A 20,012-nucleotide genomic window follows, 5' to 3' on the forward strand; every position below is an offset into this window, starting at 1 on the left:
CTGAATCGAACCATTCAATCAAACGGCCAATGGAGGTCGCAGAGGAGTTGGTGGATGCCCTCCATCTTGATGTGGTAGTATATGAGCCACTCGTTGAACTCGTGGAAGTTTATTACAGGGCACTGGCTGCCATCAGATTTGCCCACCAAGAAGATATTGCTGACAAATCCCTGTGGATGGGCACAGAGGGACAAATTGCTTCCTTCTCCAGAAATGAGGAAATCTCTGCGTCTATAAAGGCTGGCTTCTGAGCCGAGAATTGAATGGGTATTGGAGTGACGCCGAGTAGGAGAACCATAAAACTCTATTAGAAGTCCTTGGATTGTCCTTAGGACCTAGGCGTCGGAGGTAATGGAATGCCAAACTTGAACGAAACCCACCAGTCGGTCCCCGACTTTTAATAATGAAGAAGGGATTGCACTCATCAGAACTAAGGATAGAGTAGCCTCCTCTGCCTTTGCCTCTAAAGCGCTGGCCACAGGTAGGGTAGAAGGTGGCATTGTAGTGTAGTTCCTATGAATCTATATAGGATCTACACGTTTAAACAACATAAACTGTGGGATTGGTTTCCAAGCTGATTCCAGACACCCCCACCGGATATACAAGCCTGTATACCAAATAGCTCACTGTGCCCCTGTAAACTCCTCTTACCAAGGAGAGAATAGTTCCTAGCAGCTATCGAACATGACAACCCCGTCCCATCAGGGATCGTGGATACAGTACTTTTCTCTCAGTCACTCGTGTTCACTTTGTCTCAGAGAGATACACAGAGTAAACGATGGGGATATTTTTCAATAGTTCAAAAGAAATCTGTAATTGTCAGATTGAAAGCCTAACCAAATGGATGGGGATTCAGCTGAATGTGCGAAAAAAGCCCCTATCTTAAGAAAAGAAAAATCTTTTCTTGAGTCCCCCTCACTCACCCTGGGTTGCCACTAGGTGACATGCCTCATTATTGGGGACATCCAAAACAGCTGCTGTTTGGGGCGTGCTGCGACTTGCGAAACTACATAGGAGCACTCTTGTGAAAAAATGTGTGTTGCAGTGTTGTGGAGTGGGAAAGTGATGTTAAAAATACCTTGCTACTGAGCTAATATTTTATTCTTGCTCCTAGTTGGTATGAATAAATAGGGGGTTAATAATAGGGAGAAATATAACTATTATGTGTATAGAGTCCCTAGTATTTGGTCGACATGTTTCGTGTTTGATTTTCATTATTTCATTTTCATTAGCATTTAAGCTGCGCGATTTTGAAAGCATATTGCCTGCTGCGCTTGTGCCTAGTGTTGTGTCAGCCTGCTTACAAATCTATCTGTGCCTCTGCCCACTTGCACGTTTCTTTTCCCTGGCTGCCGATCTTGAAATATTTGTTGTTGTGAAATACTTCCGGCCATTTTGTTTGTTGTTGTGCCTGCCAGCCCGCCCCTCCACCACGATCACACCTCCCTGCAGCCCCTCCCTCGCTCCGCCCCCTCCTCTCTCCATTTATGACTGATGCCCCAACGCGCAGCATCCATGCGCTGCGGCCGCGCCGAAGGTGCGCCAAAGGTAAGCCCGTCTACGCCCGTCCGCGCCAAGCCCGCGCCCAGCGCCAGACCCCCTGGTTCCCGCAATGCCCAGCCAACTCGCATCACCTACGATGCCACCACCCTCCTAGCCCTTAATCCCGGCCGTTCCCCCAACTGCATCCAGGCCGCTCCTGGACGCACCCATGGACCCTTCTCTTGCAACTCCTGCAAGTTCGACGTCACAAAAACCAACTCCTCATCCACCAACACCAAACAGAGACCCGACACCAACCACCTAAAATGCATCCTGCTCAACACCCGCTCGGTCCACAGACACGCCATTGACCTCTGGAACCTACTAGACACCATCTCTCCGGACGTCGCCTTCCTAACAGAAACATGGATGAATGCCTCTTCAGCCCCAGACATCACCATTGCCATCCCGGAAGGATACAAGATCATCCGTAAGGACCGCATCAAGCAAACAGGAGGAGGCATCGCTATCGTCCATAAGAACTCCATCCGCATCTCAACCAGCTCAGACGTCAACCTTACCTACGCCGAACACCTCCACTTCCAGATCCACACCGACCCCAAGACCACACTCAGAGGCACCCTCCTCTACCGGCCTCCAGGACCCCGTGCACAATTCAGTGACAACATCATTGACTTTATCACCCCACACGCCCTCCCCTCCGAGGACTACATTCTATTGGGAGACCTCAATTTTCACCTGGAAAAGAGCAATGACAGCAGCGCCACCACCCTTCTGGACAATCTCGCCGACCTCGGACTCAAACAACTGGTCACTACCCCCACCCACATTGCAGGTCACACACTCGACCCTATCTTCACCTCCAGCAAACATGTCTCATTCAGTCACACCACAGCTCTTCATTGGACGGACCACAGCTGCGTCCACTTTATCTACAATAAGACCACAATCCACAACCATCCTCAACCCACCCTGCGAAGAAATTGGAACAAAATCACCGTCAACCAGATCTCATCGCTTCTTCTAAATCCCCCGCCCACTCCCCAAACCCCGACCAAGCAGCCATTAACCTCACTCAATGGCTATCCAACAGCGCCGACATCCTAGCACCGTTGAAAAAACGTCAAATCAAACTAGGCAGCAAAAACGCCTCCTGGTTCAACGATGATCTTAAGAAATCTAAGAAACTCTGTCGCTCCCTCGAGAAGGCCTGGAAAAAAGACCCAAACACCAGTACCAGGGAAGCCTTCAAAAACGCCACCCGCATACACCACCAACTAATCCGGTCTGCCAAGAAAGCTGCATTCAAAGACCGACTAGACAACAACGCCCACAACAGCAAGGAACTATTCAACATCGTCAAACAATTTACCAACCCATCAGCCAACTCCAACGACATCACCCCCTCCCAAGCCCTCTGCGACTCCCTAGCTTCCTTCTTCCACAACAAAATCGCAGACATCCACAACAGCTTCGACAACCGACCCGGAGACCAACCCACCCAACCTTCTGCAGGACCTTCACCTCCCTTGAACATCCTCCTCAACGACTGGGACCCAATCTCCACTGAGGACACCATCCGCCTGATGAACTCCATCCACTCAGGATCCCCAACTGACCCATGCCCTCATCACATCTTCAACAAAGCAGACTCCATCATAGCACCACACCTCCGAGATGTCATCAACTGCTCCCTCAACTCCGCCACCTTCCCGGAAAGTTGGAAACACGCAGAACTCAGCGCCCTTCTGAAAAAACCCACAGCTGACCCCACCAAACTCAAAAACTACCGCCCCATCTCGCTTCTTCCATTCCCGGCCAAAGTCATCGAGAAAGCTGTCAACAACCAACTCACCGCCTTCCTCGAAACCAACAAATCCCTCGACTCCTCACAGTCCGGGTTCCGAGCCAAACACAGCACTGAGACCGCACTCATCGCTGCAACTGACGACATTCGAACTCTACTGGACAACGGGGACACAGTCGCCCTCATCCTCCTCGACCTCTCCGCTGCCTTCGACACAGTCTGCCATAGCACCCTTCTACATTGCCTCAGAAACGTCGGAATCCAAGGAAAAGCACTGGAATGGATCACCTCGTTCCTCACCGGAAGAACCCAGAGAGTCCGCCTCCCACCATTCAAGTCAGAGGCCACTGAAGTCATTTGTGGCGTGCCACAAGGATCTTCTCTCAGCCCCACCCTCTTCAAAGTATACATGAGCCCCCTTGCGACCATCGCTCGCCAACACAACCTCAACATCATCTCCTACGCTGACGACACTCAACTGATCCTCTCACTCACCAAAGACCCTAACACCGCCAAAACCAACTTACACGAAGGAATGAAATAAGTAGCCGAGTGGATGAAGCACAGCCGTCTGAAACTGAACTCCGACAAAACAGAAGTCCTCATCTTAGGCACCTCCCCCTCCACCTGGGGTGACTCTTGGTGGCCAGAGGCCCTTGGAAAAGCATCCATCCCGACAGACCACGCACGGAACCTGGGCGTCATCCTGGACTCCTCACTCTCGATGACCAGACAAGTCAACGCCGTTTCATCATCTTGCTTCAACATTCTTCGCATGCTCAAAAAAACATTTCGCTGGATCCCCACCGAAACTCGTAAAACGGTCACCCACGCACTGGTCACGAGCCGCCTGGACTACGGAAACATCCTCTACGCCGGTACCACCGCAAAACTCCAGAAAAAACTCCAACGCATCTAGAACGCTTCAGCCAGGCTCATACTAGACATCCCGCGTAAAGAACACATCTCTGGTCACCTGAAAAACCTCCACTGGCTCCCCGTAAATAAGAGGATTACTTTCCGCCTCCTAACCCACGCACACAAAGCACTTTACGAACTTGGACCCGAATGCCTCAACACACGACTGTCCTTCTACACCCCCTCCCGTCAGCTACGATCCTCCAACCAAGCCCTTGCCACTGTACCTCGCATCAACAAAACCACCATGGGAGGCAGATCCTTCTCCTACCTGGCAGCTAAAACTTGGAACTCTCTTCCTACTCACCTTCGCCTTACTCAGAACCACCTAGCATTCAGAAAGCAACTTAAAACTTGGATATTCGACAAGTAATTCCCCACCCCTCCTCAAGCGCCTTGAGACCCTATGGGTATGTAGCGCGCTATATAAATCTTTGACTTGACTTGACTTGACTTGAGGTATCCCCTAAACCTCTACATCAGGAGCACATGGGGGCCAGTCCCATGCGTGCCACTCCTAGTGAAAACCTGTAATAAGAAAACAAAATGCACACCTAATGTATCTAAATCTATAAGGTAATTACCAAGATTCATGGATGAATTCCCGACCCCTTGCTTCATACCTGCCTACCTGGTAGTGTTCTAGGCAATACTGAAACTGGAAAGTTGTTACTAGCAATGTTATATGGCCATGAATGAATCATTCTGTGGACAGTGACTCTGCCACAGTGAAAGGTAATTGGTCTAATTTTTCAATGTGCAGCACTATATAATTCGCATCCTTTGTGCCCTTGTTGTCTGCTTTTCAGTCAAATTATATGCAGAGAACAGAGACGTAGTGTTGATATATCGCATGGGCACATAACCAGAGCGCAATGATTATAGTGTCCAGCTAAATGACACAATAGAACGTAACTGTGATTGTCCGTGTTGTAAGATGGACAGATCCTGTCCCATTATATCTATAGCAGAAGATACAATGTTTCCCAGTGAATAAATCCTGGATGCTAATGTCATCTTGCCATTGTCAACTACACCCAAAGCCTTTTCTAAATGAATTCTGTCAATTACATGTAATCTCTCCGCAGCTTCCTGTTGAGAGATTTTCCAAATTTCATTATAAACAGCGTATGAGAAGCGTTTCTGGCGTGACTTTCGGTGACTCAGCAAAAAATCCCTAAGATCCATGTCACCTGAGAGTAAGGACAAGTGTTGTATCACCTGTGACAGTGTTGAGGTTTTTAGCCAATCGAGGCACACATTCCCAACACTGTATGATGTCACCACCCCCAGATGTTCTCTTTGTACATAGCGTACGTCAGGCCTATGGATACTAAACCCTTTGGTGGTACCTCTGATTCTTGACTGACAGCTATTTGTTTTGATAGGCCAAACCAACAATCCCTTCCAATTGGGGTCTGTTGAATTGTGTGAAACGTCATGCATAATGTCATCTAGTGTACCCTCACCATTTTCTGTATAGTTATGCCATCCCTTCAAGAATGAAAATGAGGGAATACGAGGTGTGTTCAAGTCCTTAATATTGGCTAACCCAAGACGGGAAGTCTGTTGCACAGTGTCATTCAGGAAAATAATCTGTTGTGGTATGACGCATGCTCGAAATAGTGCCTCAGTTCCCTGAACCTACCATTCCTTTGTACCCCAGACTGATTTTATGTCTATGGTGTCTTTCCATAAGTCAAAACCCTGTTCAGACAGTTGGGCAGTAAAGGATGCAGATTATATCTGTTTTGTGTTAGTAAGCATATTATTCATTGCAGATGTAGGTGCAAGCTTATAATAATATGAGAGTGGATTTGATGTCTTAAACCCAGAAAAAAAGGAAAACATTTGTGCAAACGTTTGTGAACTACCTTTAGGTGGGGTAGGACAATGTTCCCAATGGTAGTATGTGAAAAAAGTATGTGGTGCACTTGTTTTATGCAGAAAGTGATGACCATAATGTTGGTAACAGTACTTGGTATCAAAATCAGATGAGTAATCAAACATTTCATTTTTTGTAAATGCTGCGGACAGTTCTAAATCAGACAACATACTATTAACAATTTCAAAATCCCAATCGTCAGAATATGTACTTAAGGTGATTATATCATTTAAAGAAATTTTGAATACATGTGGTATTTTTAAAAGGTTAATGGGACCAAATGCATCATATGAAACTCTGTCCCAAACTATTCCGTCAGGAGCTGGAACTGCTGTAATGTTCACATAGGACAATCTCTCTGTTCACGATGACATGACGTATGAAGTTTCAGTACCAAGTTCAAATCTGTTACTGCAGAGCGTTCTGGGAGATAGTGTCCATTCACGATCAAGGAAAAGACCGTCACTAAACCTATCCAGAAGATATAGGAACAGTATTCCAGTGATTACCCAGAGCCGTAGCCATGGTGAGACTTGGTATGTCTTTTTATTAAAAAATTAAAAAATCATGAAGTTGTTTTGTTGTGGGAAACGGGAGCTGGCAGTGACTCAGGTTCACTTAGATTCAGAGAAAACATGGCGAAATCGATGAAGTAGCCAGATGCAGTTCGATCTATCTTTAGTAGCTCAGCAGGTTTTGTTGAATTAGCTGATGTCTCCTGTACAGGCATATTGATGTAGATGTTGGTGGTAGGCCGAATTGATATCTGTGTTTTGATGTTCAATTGCAATAGGAATGAGTTGCATTTCATTGTTGGTAACACCACTACTACGTATAGAAGACTCTTCAAATGTTATCAGTCTTTCTGTCTGAACCTCCTGTATGGTAGCAACAGAACGTTGGCTACCCAGGAGCCGACACGTCCTGCTATTCAGTATCGGCCACATAGTGTGGCTTGACCAGATCAATGGAGACGGATCTCTTTTCCTTTTTGCTGGCAAGAGGCAGAAGAAGTACTGTTCTTGTTCCTTCAGCAGCCAGTACAGGTACAGGCATTCTCTATGATGGCCCAAATTATTTCTAATTCACTATCTTTTCTCGGACCAGATTCCTGACTTTTGGCATCCAGGCAGGTCTTGCGTTACAGTTTTCACTTCCCCAGTGGTGGTGCATTTTACTTGGATGTTGCTCTGCAGTGCCCGGAATTGAGTTCCTGTAAAACAGCCAAATTTGTATTGATGTCAAATGGTTTTACATCTGCCACTGTGCTGCCACAATCGAGGTCAGGTACCCACATTCTTGTCCCAAATAGGAATTTGTAAGGGGTGATACCTCCTAGAGAACTTCTTGGCAAGTTATTAAGTTCCCTCTGGACCCCATATAAGTGATTGGCCCAACAACCACCCCTTGCTGTTAAAGATTGCATTAAGTCCCATTTCTTCTTCTCTACTACCAAATTTTCCTCTGAATGTTACAGAGAAGAGTACCGCAATGCAACACCCGAACTTCCCATGGCTTCCTTGTAAGCCCTAGAAGCCTAGAGCTAAACGCGCGGCCACGGTCAGAATGTAATGTGCCAACTGCGTATGTCCCTATGAAGACTCGCAAATATTTATAACAGTTGGAGCGTCAGCCAAGTGCTGAGGACAAACCCACAGGAATCTAGAGCATGAATCCACTGCAGCCAAGATGTACTTGCAAACCCCATCAGATTGTAAGGGGCCGCAGTGGTCCATATAGACACAAGCAAGAGGTCTGTCTGATATTAGTAATGGTGTTTGTGCCAGACGTGCTACGGGGAACCCTTCATCTGCTGATAGATGTTGCACTTTAGGACAAATTCTTTTTTCTATTTTGTTAAACCTGGCCACCAATAGCGTTGTTTCAGTTGAGAAACTGTTGCATTAATCCATGCGTATGCAGAACCCAGATCCTTGTGTGCATCTAGAATTAAACCTAATCTGCGATCCATATTTGGTATTACTCTATCCCCCCACTCCATGAATTTGAGCATACGGAACACTTTTTGCATCTAACTTGTCGGAGTGCTTAAGTGAAAAGCATTTTTGGAATGGATGAGCTGCTTTTACGTGAAGCAATGACAGCTATCTTTATGTCTCTTGTCTATTCTCGTGCTTGAAAGAGTGATTGCAGCTACGGCAGCATTTCATACAGTCGCCTTGGCTGCTTCATCAGCCAATGAATTCCCTTCAACATGGACATCATCACGGTGATGACTCAGTGTGTGTATCATGTGAGCTCTTGGCAAGTCCCTTTTCAGCTCCTCCACTTGCTCACAAAGCAAGTTGTGCTTTATTGTGCACCCTTTTGAGTCTTTAAACCCATTCTAACCCCAGTAGCGAAAATATCGATTGTAAGACTGAACACAATAAAATGAATCACATACTATAAGTGAAGGGAATTCCCAATCCGTTGGTATTAGTGCCAGTAATAGGGCTTTTAATTCTGCCAACTATGCCGTGCAGTGTCCCAGAGACTGCATCTTCGTACTGCTAGGGAAAAAAACTTGTCTTCCTGCATACATACTTTTACAACCGCACAAGCTGCACTGTATTGCTATTTACTTTCTATGGCAGGTTGAGCAGAACCGTCAGTGTAATACTGGGTCAGATTCACAAAGGTAGACTTAGACGATAGTCTAACTTTATGACTTTCGGTATTCACAGAGGGCACTCACGAGTAGTAAATTCCCTTTGTGAAAACCGACAGTTGTAAAGTTAGACTTTTGTCTAACTTCACTGTGTGATTGGGGGCCAATGTATTCATACTGATCTAGAGGCACTATTTAATTTGGGAGCGGATATTCTTGTTCATATTGCAGAAATGCCTATGTTTTAAGTATAGAATCAAATTTTTAGTCTACATCTGTTGCGGTGAGGGAATTAGCCCATTGTATACATCGTTGATGTAACGCATTGGCGTTCAGAATGCTAGCTTTTGTAAGGACCCCTAAGGCTGGTACCGGAGTCACAACGATTATTCGTTTCCCCTGTGCCAGTGCTATTTCTCTCACTACAGCAGTCTGTACTGCTGACAGAATGTTTTCTGTGGAAGCAAAGCGCAGTTCAGCGTTTGTGTACAAGTGTGATTTGTATGCTATGGGTACTGTTTCGCCTTCATTGAAGGTTAGGTAAGTGTACCCTGATTGACCCGCGATTACACGGATCACCATATTTGTGGTATTTACACGTGTGTAGGTGTTTGGAAGCTAACATGTCAGTTTACAAGGAAAAAAGGATATCTGTGTGTTCATGTGTCCAATGTCTAATTGAAAAATCAGGTTTTATTAAATTGTAGAAAGGTTTTACTTTTTTTGTGTAACCTAAAATGTATGTCCTGTCAACATTTAGGAATCCCAATATGGATTGTAAATTTTTCAGAGTTCTTGGAGGTTGGAGCAGTGCACACTTTTCTAAAAAGTTAGCTACTAGGCTTTTTCCTTCACTTGATAACTTGTATCCCAAAATAGGACATTGAGGTGGGCTATTTTTCGATTTTTTTAAGTTGAATTTTTGGCCCTCAGAGGCGAATCCCAAAATGATGTTGTTCATCCTGTTCAATATGAGCCAATAAATCATCATCCGTCAGATAAATACCATCTACATCGGACGATGCCTCCTCATTTTAAAATTTTGAAATAACTCTGTTACTCTAGCTGAGAACAACCTTCGGCTATTCCTATACCCTTGGGGCAGTCGACAGAATTGATGCTCAGAGCCAAGGGCTGAGAATGCTACCAAATATCTGCTCCCAGGTGCTATATTTTGGCAGAAAAATCAATTTTAGATATCTAGTGTTGTTTTGTATTTTTTCCGCACACTGTTATTCATTAATGCGGCACTGTGGGCATTCTGTAGTGCAAATGTCTTTGTGCATGTGTTCAGATGTCTCTAGTCTAAAACTAGACGGTATGAATTGTCAGGTTTCATTAGGGAAACAAAGGATTATTCATTGAGCAGGTGCAATTCTCTATTACACCTTGGTATTCGAGTTGATCGAAGATCTCTCAGACGTGTTTTTTTCGCTTCTTGTTTTATTGGGTACTGCCTCTGTGGAGTTGGAGTTGTTTTTACTGGGATTACTTGTGTGGTGACTCAGTACCCCACCCTACATGGTTTCAAAATAATGCTGGAGCAAGTGCTACCACCCACTCTTGCGCATATTAATGCTTTAGAGATACTGGAACGAGGCCGGAGATGGCTGGTAAATTTATTGTTTCTCCCTTAGGGCACACCATAACAACCTCAGGCGGCAAAAAGTACGTCATAGCCATAAGTCAGGTTCTCCCAAAGAAGACCTTTAATTTTTCTGGGTTTGACCCCCTCCATTTTGAGTGTTATTTCAAATAATGGGTATGGGACACTAAACCTAGTATCAGGTGTCTCCACCGTGATATGTTCATTCAACGTCGCTGTCACCAGAAATTCCATCAAGTTCTGTCGAGCTATTGTTACTTCTGCTGCGCTGTCTAGCATCGTCAGAGTCCATTCACCGGTCAGAAGTTAAGTCCTCCGTATCCTTGGCATTTCTTACTTGAAGACCTGCTACCTTCTTTTTAAATTGTGGTTTTGATTTAGGTTTGCCTTCTTTTTTGATAATATAGTCCGAAGTACGATGTGTATCTCTAGACTTGGTTAGTTCTTCTTCTCTGTGTTCTGACCGTCTATCCCGCTCGGAGTGTTTTGAAGAACCCTAAAAGGAACAAGAGGAACGTGCATCAGTATACTGATACCCGTCATGTTTTTTTATGTTATCACGATTCCTAAGGTTGTACCTCCTTTCGGAGGGCTCCTGTTCAGGAGACCCAGCCCTTCATTGTGATCTATTCTATTCTTTTGTGTTTTACTGTTCCATGTCTTCTTGGAAGAATCAGGTGCTTGCTTGGTGTTATCCTTTTCAGGACCAACGAGTTGAGGTTTTGTTGCTCTAGCTCTCAAATGATCTCTACCTAATTTGGCATATATATCTTCGATAAACTTTAGGTAATTCGTGCTCCTGGTGAAAAGGAGTGAAATCCTTCAAGCATAGGCATATCACCACTACCTCCTCTTTTATGTTAACCAACATAATAGTTGATACCTGGGCCAAATTTCCTAACAATTTCATCCCTAAGTTCAGAGCAGGTTCTGCTCCATACTCATTCTGTATCTGTCTCAATACATCTGGTATTACTGCTATTGAAGGGATACCATGAGTTCTGGTATAGATGGCAACGAAAATCGTACCCCAAGAGGTACAATCCTCTTTCTGGGTAGCTATCCCCATTGGCAAGCAGATTGATAGCATTCTATGTTTTTCTTGAGGGTTTATGTGTCGAAACACTGCCTCTAACAATGTGATTTTCAGAGCTATCCAGAATGGTATTTGCTCGTGTTTAGCGGGCATTTTACCCATAACTGCGTTTAGTGTTTGTGTATTTATGTTAGTTGCAGATGCCTGAATGTATCCTGCTGGTGTAGCCAGCTGAAGTGTGTTGCCAAACCAAACTGCATGATTTCTGTAAATTTTATTATTTGTGTAGTGGACATAAATCTGCTACCGGCATTGTGCCAATGTTTGGATGCGGTGTGTAAGCCGCTAGGACTGGCCAAGTGGCTCCATCTCTTCGGAGCTGACCTAGTCTCTCTTTATCTGTTGTATGTGGGAGAGCGCCTTTAAATTAGTTTATGTGCTCTTGGCAGGTGAGCGGTACTTCTTTTTTTTTTTTGAAAATCTGTTTATTAGCATAGTGGTTCGAGCAACACTACAGAGTTATCAGTAGAGTCCAAAGCAGAGTGAGTCGTGCTCCCGTTGATATAATACCAGCTGAATCATCATACATTTGGTATTTTGTTGTATTACTAAACAAGTAAACGATCCCCTTAAAAAACCTGAAAAATCCCACCCTCCACCCGCAAAAATCCCCCCCGACACTCGTAGCACATGCATTTATAAGTCTGATCGTACTTGGCTGTACCCTTGGGTCCGTTCTTCTCAGTAATAGCACTCTATATAGTTAGTCATGGACAGCAGCAATTAAAGCACGGGGAATCCCGTGACATTGTCTAGTGTACCACCTGTGGTGCGGCACATGTGCGCCCAGTGTGGCAGGACTCAGTCCAGTGCTATGGCATCGACTCAACAGACTCCCCATCTCCCTCGGTTTCGAACATCCCCAATATAGCAAACCAATCCAGTGAAATCGGTGTTTTTCTGAGGCCCCTGCATTCTTCGCGCTGCAGCGCCACCCACTCCACTTTACCCCACCGTGACACCTCCGCCCTCCACCATTCGGGATCAGGTGGTTTGGGTGACTTCCACCTCATCGTAATTGCCCGTTTAGCCAGCAGTATGGCCATGTCAGTAAAGCGTGTCGCCACACTTCTAGTGCGCGCCGTGGGTCCCAGCCCCAGCAGCGCATACTCCAGAGTAGGGCACCTGCACTGGTGAGGGATTCGTTGACAGTGGTCCAGTAGTAGCCCAGTTTGGGGCAGTCCCACAACATATGGATTAGTGAAGCATCATCTGCGGTGCATCGGGGGCAAGTGTCTACTGCATTAGGGAACATAGCGTGTATGTGGTGAGGTGTTAGGTAAGCCCTATGGAGGAGCATGAGCTGGATGAACTTAAATTTGGGGTTTCTGGCTACCTTCTTGGGAAATTGGAGAATACGTTCCCATTCCTTGTCCCTTAGCGGTCTACCCACATCACCCTCCCACTTTACCCTGAGAGGTAGGAGCGGGATTGCTCTCCCCGTTCTGATGCTAGCAGTCAGCCATTTAGTCAGGTGGCTCCCCGTCCCCATAAGATACAGCATCGACGGTAAGGGGTTTGTGGGCGGTTCCACCCCCTCGTGCGCCCATTTCCCAGCCACGTAATGGCGGAGGCCGGCATGTAGGAAGAAGGATCCCCCGGGGACACCATGTGCAGCCCTAAAGTCTCCGAAGGACAGCATTCGCCCTTCAGCAAAGAGGTCCCCTATAGTTGCCACCCCAGTATCGAGCCAAGGTGCGAGTGCGTGCGTTGTGAGCGGGCCCATCTCCAACGGGATACCTAGTAGCGGGATTGTAGGGGCATAGGATGTCGCCGGTGTTGTGTACTTCAACGCCTTCCGCCAGTATCGGACAGCAAGCCGGAGAAGCGGTGGAGTATTCCTTGGTAGGTCTGAGTGGGGCAAGAGCAAGGCATGGATCCTCCCTCTGGAGTGGTCTTCCTCCGTCATGTCAATTTCTTGTAGGTTCCGACCAGCTAGCCAGTATGCTAGCCATTGCAACTGACATGCGAAGTTGTAGGCCCTGAAGTCTGGCACTCCCATGCCTCCGGCTCCAGAAGTGAGCTGCAATTTGGCAAGGCCTATGAGCCGCCGCCCCGAGCCCCATAGGAGTTCGGTGAGGAGCATATCCAGCAATTTGAATGTCGATGCAGGGATCAGAAACGGCAAGTTGGTAAAATAGTAAATGAGGCGGTGGAGCATCACCATCTTGGAGATGGCTATTCTGCCGACCACCGATAGGGGCAATGACAACCAAAATTGAACTTGCGATTTAAGCGTTCTAATAGCACGGCCAATGTTGCCATCTAGCATGACATCGGCATCCCTGTAGATCTGTATCCCGAGATAGCGGAAGGTGGTATCTGTCATCTGAAAGGTATGCAGTGCAAAGGGTAGGGGTGCGAGCGGGCCAGGGGCAGCAAACGTGAACCCATAGGACTTGGATTCGCTTATGGTGAGGCCCGACAAGTGTCTGAAGTCCTCGAATATTTGAGCTATAGGAGCCAGGTCTCCCTTCAGATCGCGGAGATATAGGATAATGTCATCGGCATAGGCGGACACCATGTGGGTAGTCGCGCCCCTTCGAATGCTGCAGCGGGGAGCCGCCGTCCTGAGTTTACAGAGTAGCGGTTCAAGGGCTAGGATGAATAGGAGTGGGGAGAGCGGGCATCCCTGTCTGGTGCCCCTGGCTATGTCCACTGGCCCGGAGATGTATTTGGACGTGCGCACCCGGGCCGTAGGGCGGGTGTAGAGTAGTTTGACCCAGGCGACATATTCTGGTGGAATCCCAAATTTTACAAGCGCAGCAAACATGAAATCCCATCTGAGGGAATCAAAGGCCTGCTTCAGGTCCAACGAGATGCAGCCTTCAGAGCCCAAGTCTGCCGGGTCTCGCAGCATCAGTTGGGCGAGCCTTCTAAGGTTCATGGCCGTGCTCCTTCCCGGCACAAACCCGCATTGGTTGGGGTGTACCAGGTGCGGGATGTACTGCGCCAGGCGCATTGCTAATACCTTACTTAGAATTTTGGAGTCGGTGTTAAGGAGGGACAAAGGCCAGTAGTTATCTAGGTGCATGCCATCTTTACCCGGTTTTAAGAGAGAGGTTATTAAAGCTTGTAGAGAGGACTGTGGTAGCATGGCCGTCTGTAGTGCTTCCAGGTAGACAGCGTGTAGGCGTGGGGCTAGAAGGTCTATGAACGTAGCGTAGAACTCAGCCGGTAAGCCATCCGTTCCAGGGGCTTTGCTCCTCGGGAGGGCGCGTATGGCCTGCCTAATCTCCGCGATAGTAATAGGCCGCTTCAGGTCCTCGCTTTGCCTAGTGGTGAGTTGGGGTAGGACTAATCCCCTCATAAAGTTTCACTAGCGCAGCCTCTGGGAGACATTGGTGGGGGCCATAGAGTGTAGTGTAATAGTCCCGGAATGCGGTATTTATCCCTATTTGGGTCGAAGCCAGTACACCGTCCTGATCGAGTATTTCTAAAATCGGATGGTTCATTGGGGAGTCTCGTATAATACGGGCTAGCAGGGGGCCTGACCTATCTGCCAGTGTGTGCTGTCTGTTAGTGTACTCCCTGTAATCTAGTAATCTCAAATCTTCCAGCAGCTAAGCGTGTTTAATGTGCGCCTCTTACAATGGGGTGAAGTGTGTGTTCGTGCCTGCAGCTTCGCTCTCTAGCATTGCCAGTTTACCTTCCACTTCCTGTAAATCACCGATCACCTCCCTCCTCCTGCCCACCCTGGTGGCCATCGCTTATCCCCTGATGCAGACCTTGAAGGCGTCCCACTCTATTCGCCTAGAGCTGGCGGTGTTAGTGTTTGTGTTAAAGTAGGTCTCAACAGCGTCCGTCATGGACGACCTGAAGACCGAGTCCTCAAGCAGTTCCGTGGGTAATCTCCAAGTCGGGATAGGGGCCAGCACCCGGCCCCATTGCCAGGAGAGCTCAACAGGATTGTGATCCGAAAGGGTCTTCCCCATATGCTGGGCTTGGACGACTGACCCTAGTAGGGAGCGAGAGCAGAATATGCGGTCTATTCTGGTGTGCAGTTGGTGTGGTGGGGAAAAGAAGGTATATTCCCTATCCAAAGGGTGTATGCTGCGCCATGCATCCGCCATATCCCAACCCACCGCCCATAGCGCTAGTGCGTCCGCCTGCCTTCTGCTTTCCGTGGCATGTAGTGGGGGGTGGGACCTGTCAAGTGCAATATCTAAAACAGCGTTGAAATCCCCTCCAATCACCCATTGGTGATCTGCCCAATCCGCAAGCACCCTATTGACTTCTACTAGGAAATCTAATTGGCCTGAATTCGGTGAATACACACAGCCCAAGACAACGGTGTCCCCATCCAACAGGCCCTTCACAAACGCATATCTGCCCTCCTTGTCAAGTCTCTGCTCAAGCAGCTTAAAGGGAACAGAGTTGCGGAGCCAGATAGCGGCCCCCCTAGAGAATGCCGAGTAGGACGTGGCAAAGAGTTGACCCTTCCATTTCTTCCTCAGCTTCGTGCTTTCGGCGCAGTTCAGGTGCGTTTCCTGCAGGCAGGCTATCATCATGCCCCGGCAGTTGAGCTGGGCCAGTATCCTGTGTCTCTTATGGACCGAGCCCATGCCCCGCATGTTCCAGGTGCACAAGTTATAAACATTAAGCGGCCCCATGACTGAGCTTGTAGTACGGCCATGGTGGGACCGTGAGTGACCATGCCAAGTACTTCGTGCTGTAGGATAAGAGTGTCGTGCAAACAGTTAGCCCCTGAACATCGAGGTCCCCGTGCCAACGGGCTCGGGATCCAAACCAAAGTGCCCAACGTGGGCAGAGTTTAAACAGTTCCAAGTGCATACGATGGGGGAAATGGGCCACTCGTGCCTGACTTGTACTGGCTTGCGATGGTACGGCAGCCCACTGTAATGCAGCCTGCTAACAACCCCCCATTACATAAGGAGAGACACTGTTCATACATTACCACCCGGGCTTCGTTCATAGTGCGAGCCGCCGACTCTAGAGGTCCTCTGCTGCCTGCGCCGTGATCTTGGGAAACAGTTGTAGGCTGTCCGCCGACCCGGACACTTCAGTGTGTGTATCGGAGTCGCTGGCCTGGCCCCTGGCTGTGTCCGCGTCGTGAGCGGCGAGGGCCTCCTCCGTCAGTTGCACCACCGGCGATCGATCTGTCTGTGGGTCCGCTGCAGCCTGTCCCCTCGGAGGTGGGCGTGATGTGGTGGCTCGTCCAGCTTTGGAAGCGGGGCGACTCCGTCCCGAGGGATTTCGCTGTCTGCCGCTCCTGGTGTCCTCGAAGGGGTCCTGGGAGGTCGGCGGCGTTAGTGTCACCTCCATCCACTCCTCCACCTCCTCTGGCGAGTCAAAGAAGTAGGATTTGCTCCTGTGTATAATCTTGAGGCGTGCGGGGAACAGGAGGGCGTATTTCAAGTCTCTCTCCCGTAACTTGCGCTTCACCCCCATGAAGGTGAACCTCGCTCGTTGCACTGTGGGCGTGAAGTCAGGATATATGGAGATGTTCTTGTCTTCATATCGGATCGGCGCTTTTTCTCGTGCCACTCTCAGCACTGTGTCACGGTCTTTATAGTGGAGGAGGCGCGCGATTAAGGGGCGCGGGGTGCCCCTGGTTGCAGAGGTCTTGATGGCATCCTATGCGCTCGCTCTACGCTATATAGCGCCGTGAGATCTTCCGGACCCACCATCTTCCTGATCCAGTTTTCCACAAATTCGGTAGGGTTCCTCCCCTCGCGGCGTTCCGGTACGCCCAGGATGCGGACGTTGTTGCGGCGCACCCGCCCTTCCGCATCATCCACCCTGTCCCACAGCTGCTTGAGTCGCTTTTCCACACCTTCCAGCTTCGCAGAGTGTTCCATCTGTTGAGGTATGAGGTCCTTCAGCGCAATTTTCTGTTCCGACACCCTTTCCGCAAGTTTGTTATGTTCGGCTCCGAGTAAGGAGAGGCCCGTCGCCATGCTGTCTATACGTGATTCCAGCGCCTCCCGTGTGGCCCGTATTTCATTAAGAATGAGATCTAGTTTGGCGTCCTGTGAACCTTTACCGGTCGGCGGGATAATGTCTGCATTAGATGAGGCGAGAGGGTCCTCAGAGCCGGTGGATTGCATATCTGTGGGTGCGTTGTGGTCCTGGGTCTTGCCCCTGTGCTTCCCCATCGATCAGGTGTACAGGGTGGCGTGGAAGTAGGCGCGCTCACCGCTCCCGGTTCGCCCGCTCTGATGACACTCCGGCGATGTGCAAGGACGTCTGTGGAGGCACCCGTGGTATTCTAGGAGGTAGGAGAGATGATGATATACCTCAGGGCGATGCAAGGTCAACAGCCTTGAAGCGACAGCAGTGTGTGCTGCGGCGCTCCACGGAAGATCCTCCTCCTATTTGCAGCTCCGGCCTCTGTGGTGTGGCGGGTGCGGGGTCGCTAGTGGGGGACCCGTCAGCGGGTAGCAGAAGGGAAGGCGCTATGTGCCTGTCTAGCAGAAGGTACCTTGCAGCCTGCGGTCCTCTGTAAAAAAGCCTTATGTAATGGTGCTCCACGGCGGTGCTTACGGGCCTCCTCCTCCGTGCTGGGGCCGTGGTGGTAGGATGGGGTGACTCGAGGGCTGCGGCACTTTCGCCGTTATGGTATGCCTCAGTAGTGCAGGGTTCCGCGCTGACTGCCCGAGGAGCCCGGGGCCCAGAGTGATGGCAGGGTGAAGGCAAAATGGCGGCTATGGCACTGCCCTGGTGGGAGGCCGCAGTGAGCTGCCGGTGTGTTCAGGTATCGGCCACAGTCCTCTAGGCACCAGCGTCCTCTGTTTTCCTGCCCCCGATCCCCCCTCCTGTTGCCGGTGTCCGGGCGGGCACGGTCGTCTTCCTCTCGCGCGGGCGGGCGCTAAGTCTGCTCCGGAGTCCCAGAGCCGTGATCAGGGCAGGCAGGCCAGGGCCGGCCCCTCGGTCTCATCGGGTGGGAGGAAGGCAATGCAGCGGCAGCAGGAGCCGCGTCCGCCGTCGGGCAGGAGAGCTCGCCCGAGCTCAGTGGACCCGCTCACCTCTGGGGTCTCCCCTCAGCCCGCCAGGGTCGTGCCGCAGCCCGGCCTCCTGCTCAAATTGAGTCCGCGGCTCTCCTCACTGTTGTAGGCCTCAGAGGTCGCCGCCGCTTGCCAGGGTGTCGGCGCTGTCTAGAAGAGGCGGCTCTCCGCAATTATTCGCCGTTCGCCTCTTGAGACTCCGGGTGTTGAAAAACAGGGTGGTTGGTGTTGCAGGTCTCCAGGATAAAGCGCTTGTATATAGGGCTAAGGACGGAGCTCCTCAACTACACGTCCGCCATTGTCGGCTCTTGGCCACGCCCCCGGTGAGCGGTACTTCAATGTCCTCGTAGGGACAATATTCTTCTGGCATTTCATCTACAGTGTAAGAATGAAATGTATTTATGCGTGCCTCTACTGGTGGGAATTCGAACCATGAATAGAATACCTCTGTCCTGTATGACTCATGAGCCTCAATCACAAAGGTAACAGTCCCACCTCTTGCTGGGACTCCAAAATCTGCTAATTTTAAAGTAAGGCCAGTTCTGATATTTTCTGAAATGTTTATAGCATCTTCCTGTTCTCCTTCCCCTACTGCATTTGCACATAGTGCCGCAGTGTTTTCTTCTTCAGTCATTGTTGAAAAAGTTTCAAGGAAACTGAGATATGATTTAAGCACAATAGGGAACTATTTATCCTTCAAGCTTGAATAAACCTACAGCCAATACATAGGATATGCCTTCTCAGCTGTGGCGGCTTTTCCCTTCACACTCCATACGTCTCTGGGTAGATGTCAGTAAGGGTCTCTGAGAAAAGCACGACTGAACTCTTAAGATTTGCCCATTAAATAAGAACCAAACCAACGCTTGCAGCGCCATGTCGTGTACTTCCTATAAATCTATAAAGGATCTGCACGTTTAGACAACATAAACTGTGTGATTGGTGCCCAGACTGATTCTAGACACCCCCACCGTACATGTTCGCCTGTATACCAGCTAGCTCACAGTGCCTCTGTACATTCCTCTTACAAAGGAGAGAATAGTTCCTGGAAACTATTGAACATGGCAATCCTGTCCCATCGGGGATCATGGAAACAGTACAGTACTTTTTGCTCAAAGAATAACCTGTGTTTTTCAATAAGCTTTTATTGAGCCAGCGTCATTCTGGGGGGTAGCATTGCTGGGTGACTGGACACCAAATTTGTAGTCAGCACAAGTACCCTAAATATAATACATATATATTTTTTTAAAAATGCATGAATAATAACTTAACCAATGATGCACTTGAGTTTGGCAAACCAGGACCAGGCAACAACTAAAAAACAAATGACAGTTCTAAAAATGCAAATTTCAGGACCTCCGATGGATGTTCTACGGCCGAAAGGTGAGCGTAACTTCTTGCTCAGTCACAGCCACAGGTTTGGCATGGACATCACGTCACACCAGGTGCGCAACACCCATTGGCCTCAAAGGGCTAAAGCCCCCCCCCCCCCCGCCCCTGTGTGACAGTCCGAGATACTTCCCTGGCCTGCTCACAGCCGCACCCGAGCACTTCACAGGTCTTTAAAAGACCTCGTGCACGTTAATGGGGCTTTGTTGTTGTTTCACCCCTTCTAAGAGCC

The sequence above is a fragment of the Lissotriton vulgaris genome, chromosome 5 (assembly GCF_964263255.1).
Source record: "Lissotriton vulgaris chromosome 5, aLisVul1.2, whole genome shotgun sequence".
Classification (NCBI taxonomy): Eukaryota; Metazoa; Chordata; class Amphibia; order Caudata; family Salamandridae; genus Lissotriton; species Lissotriton vulgaris.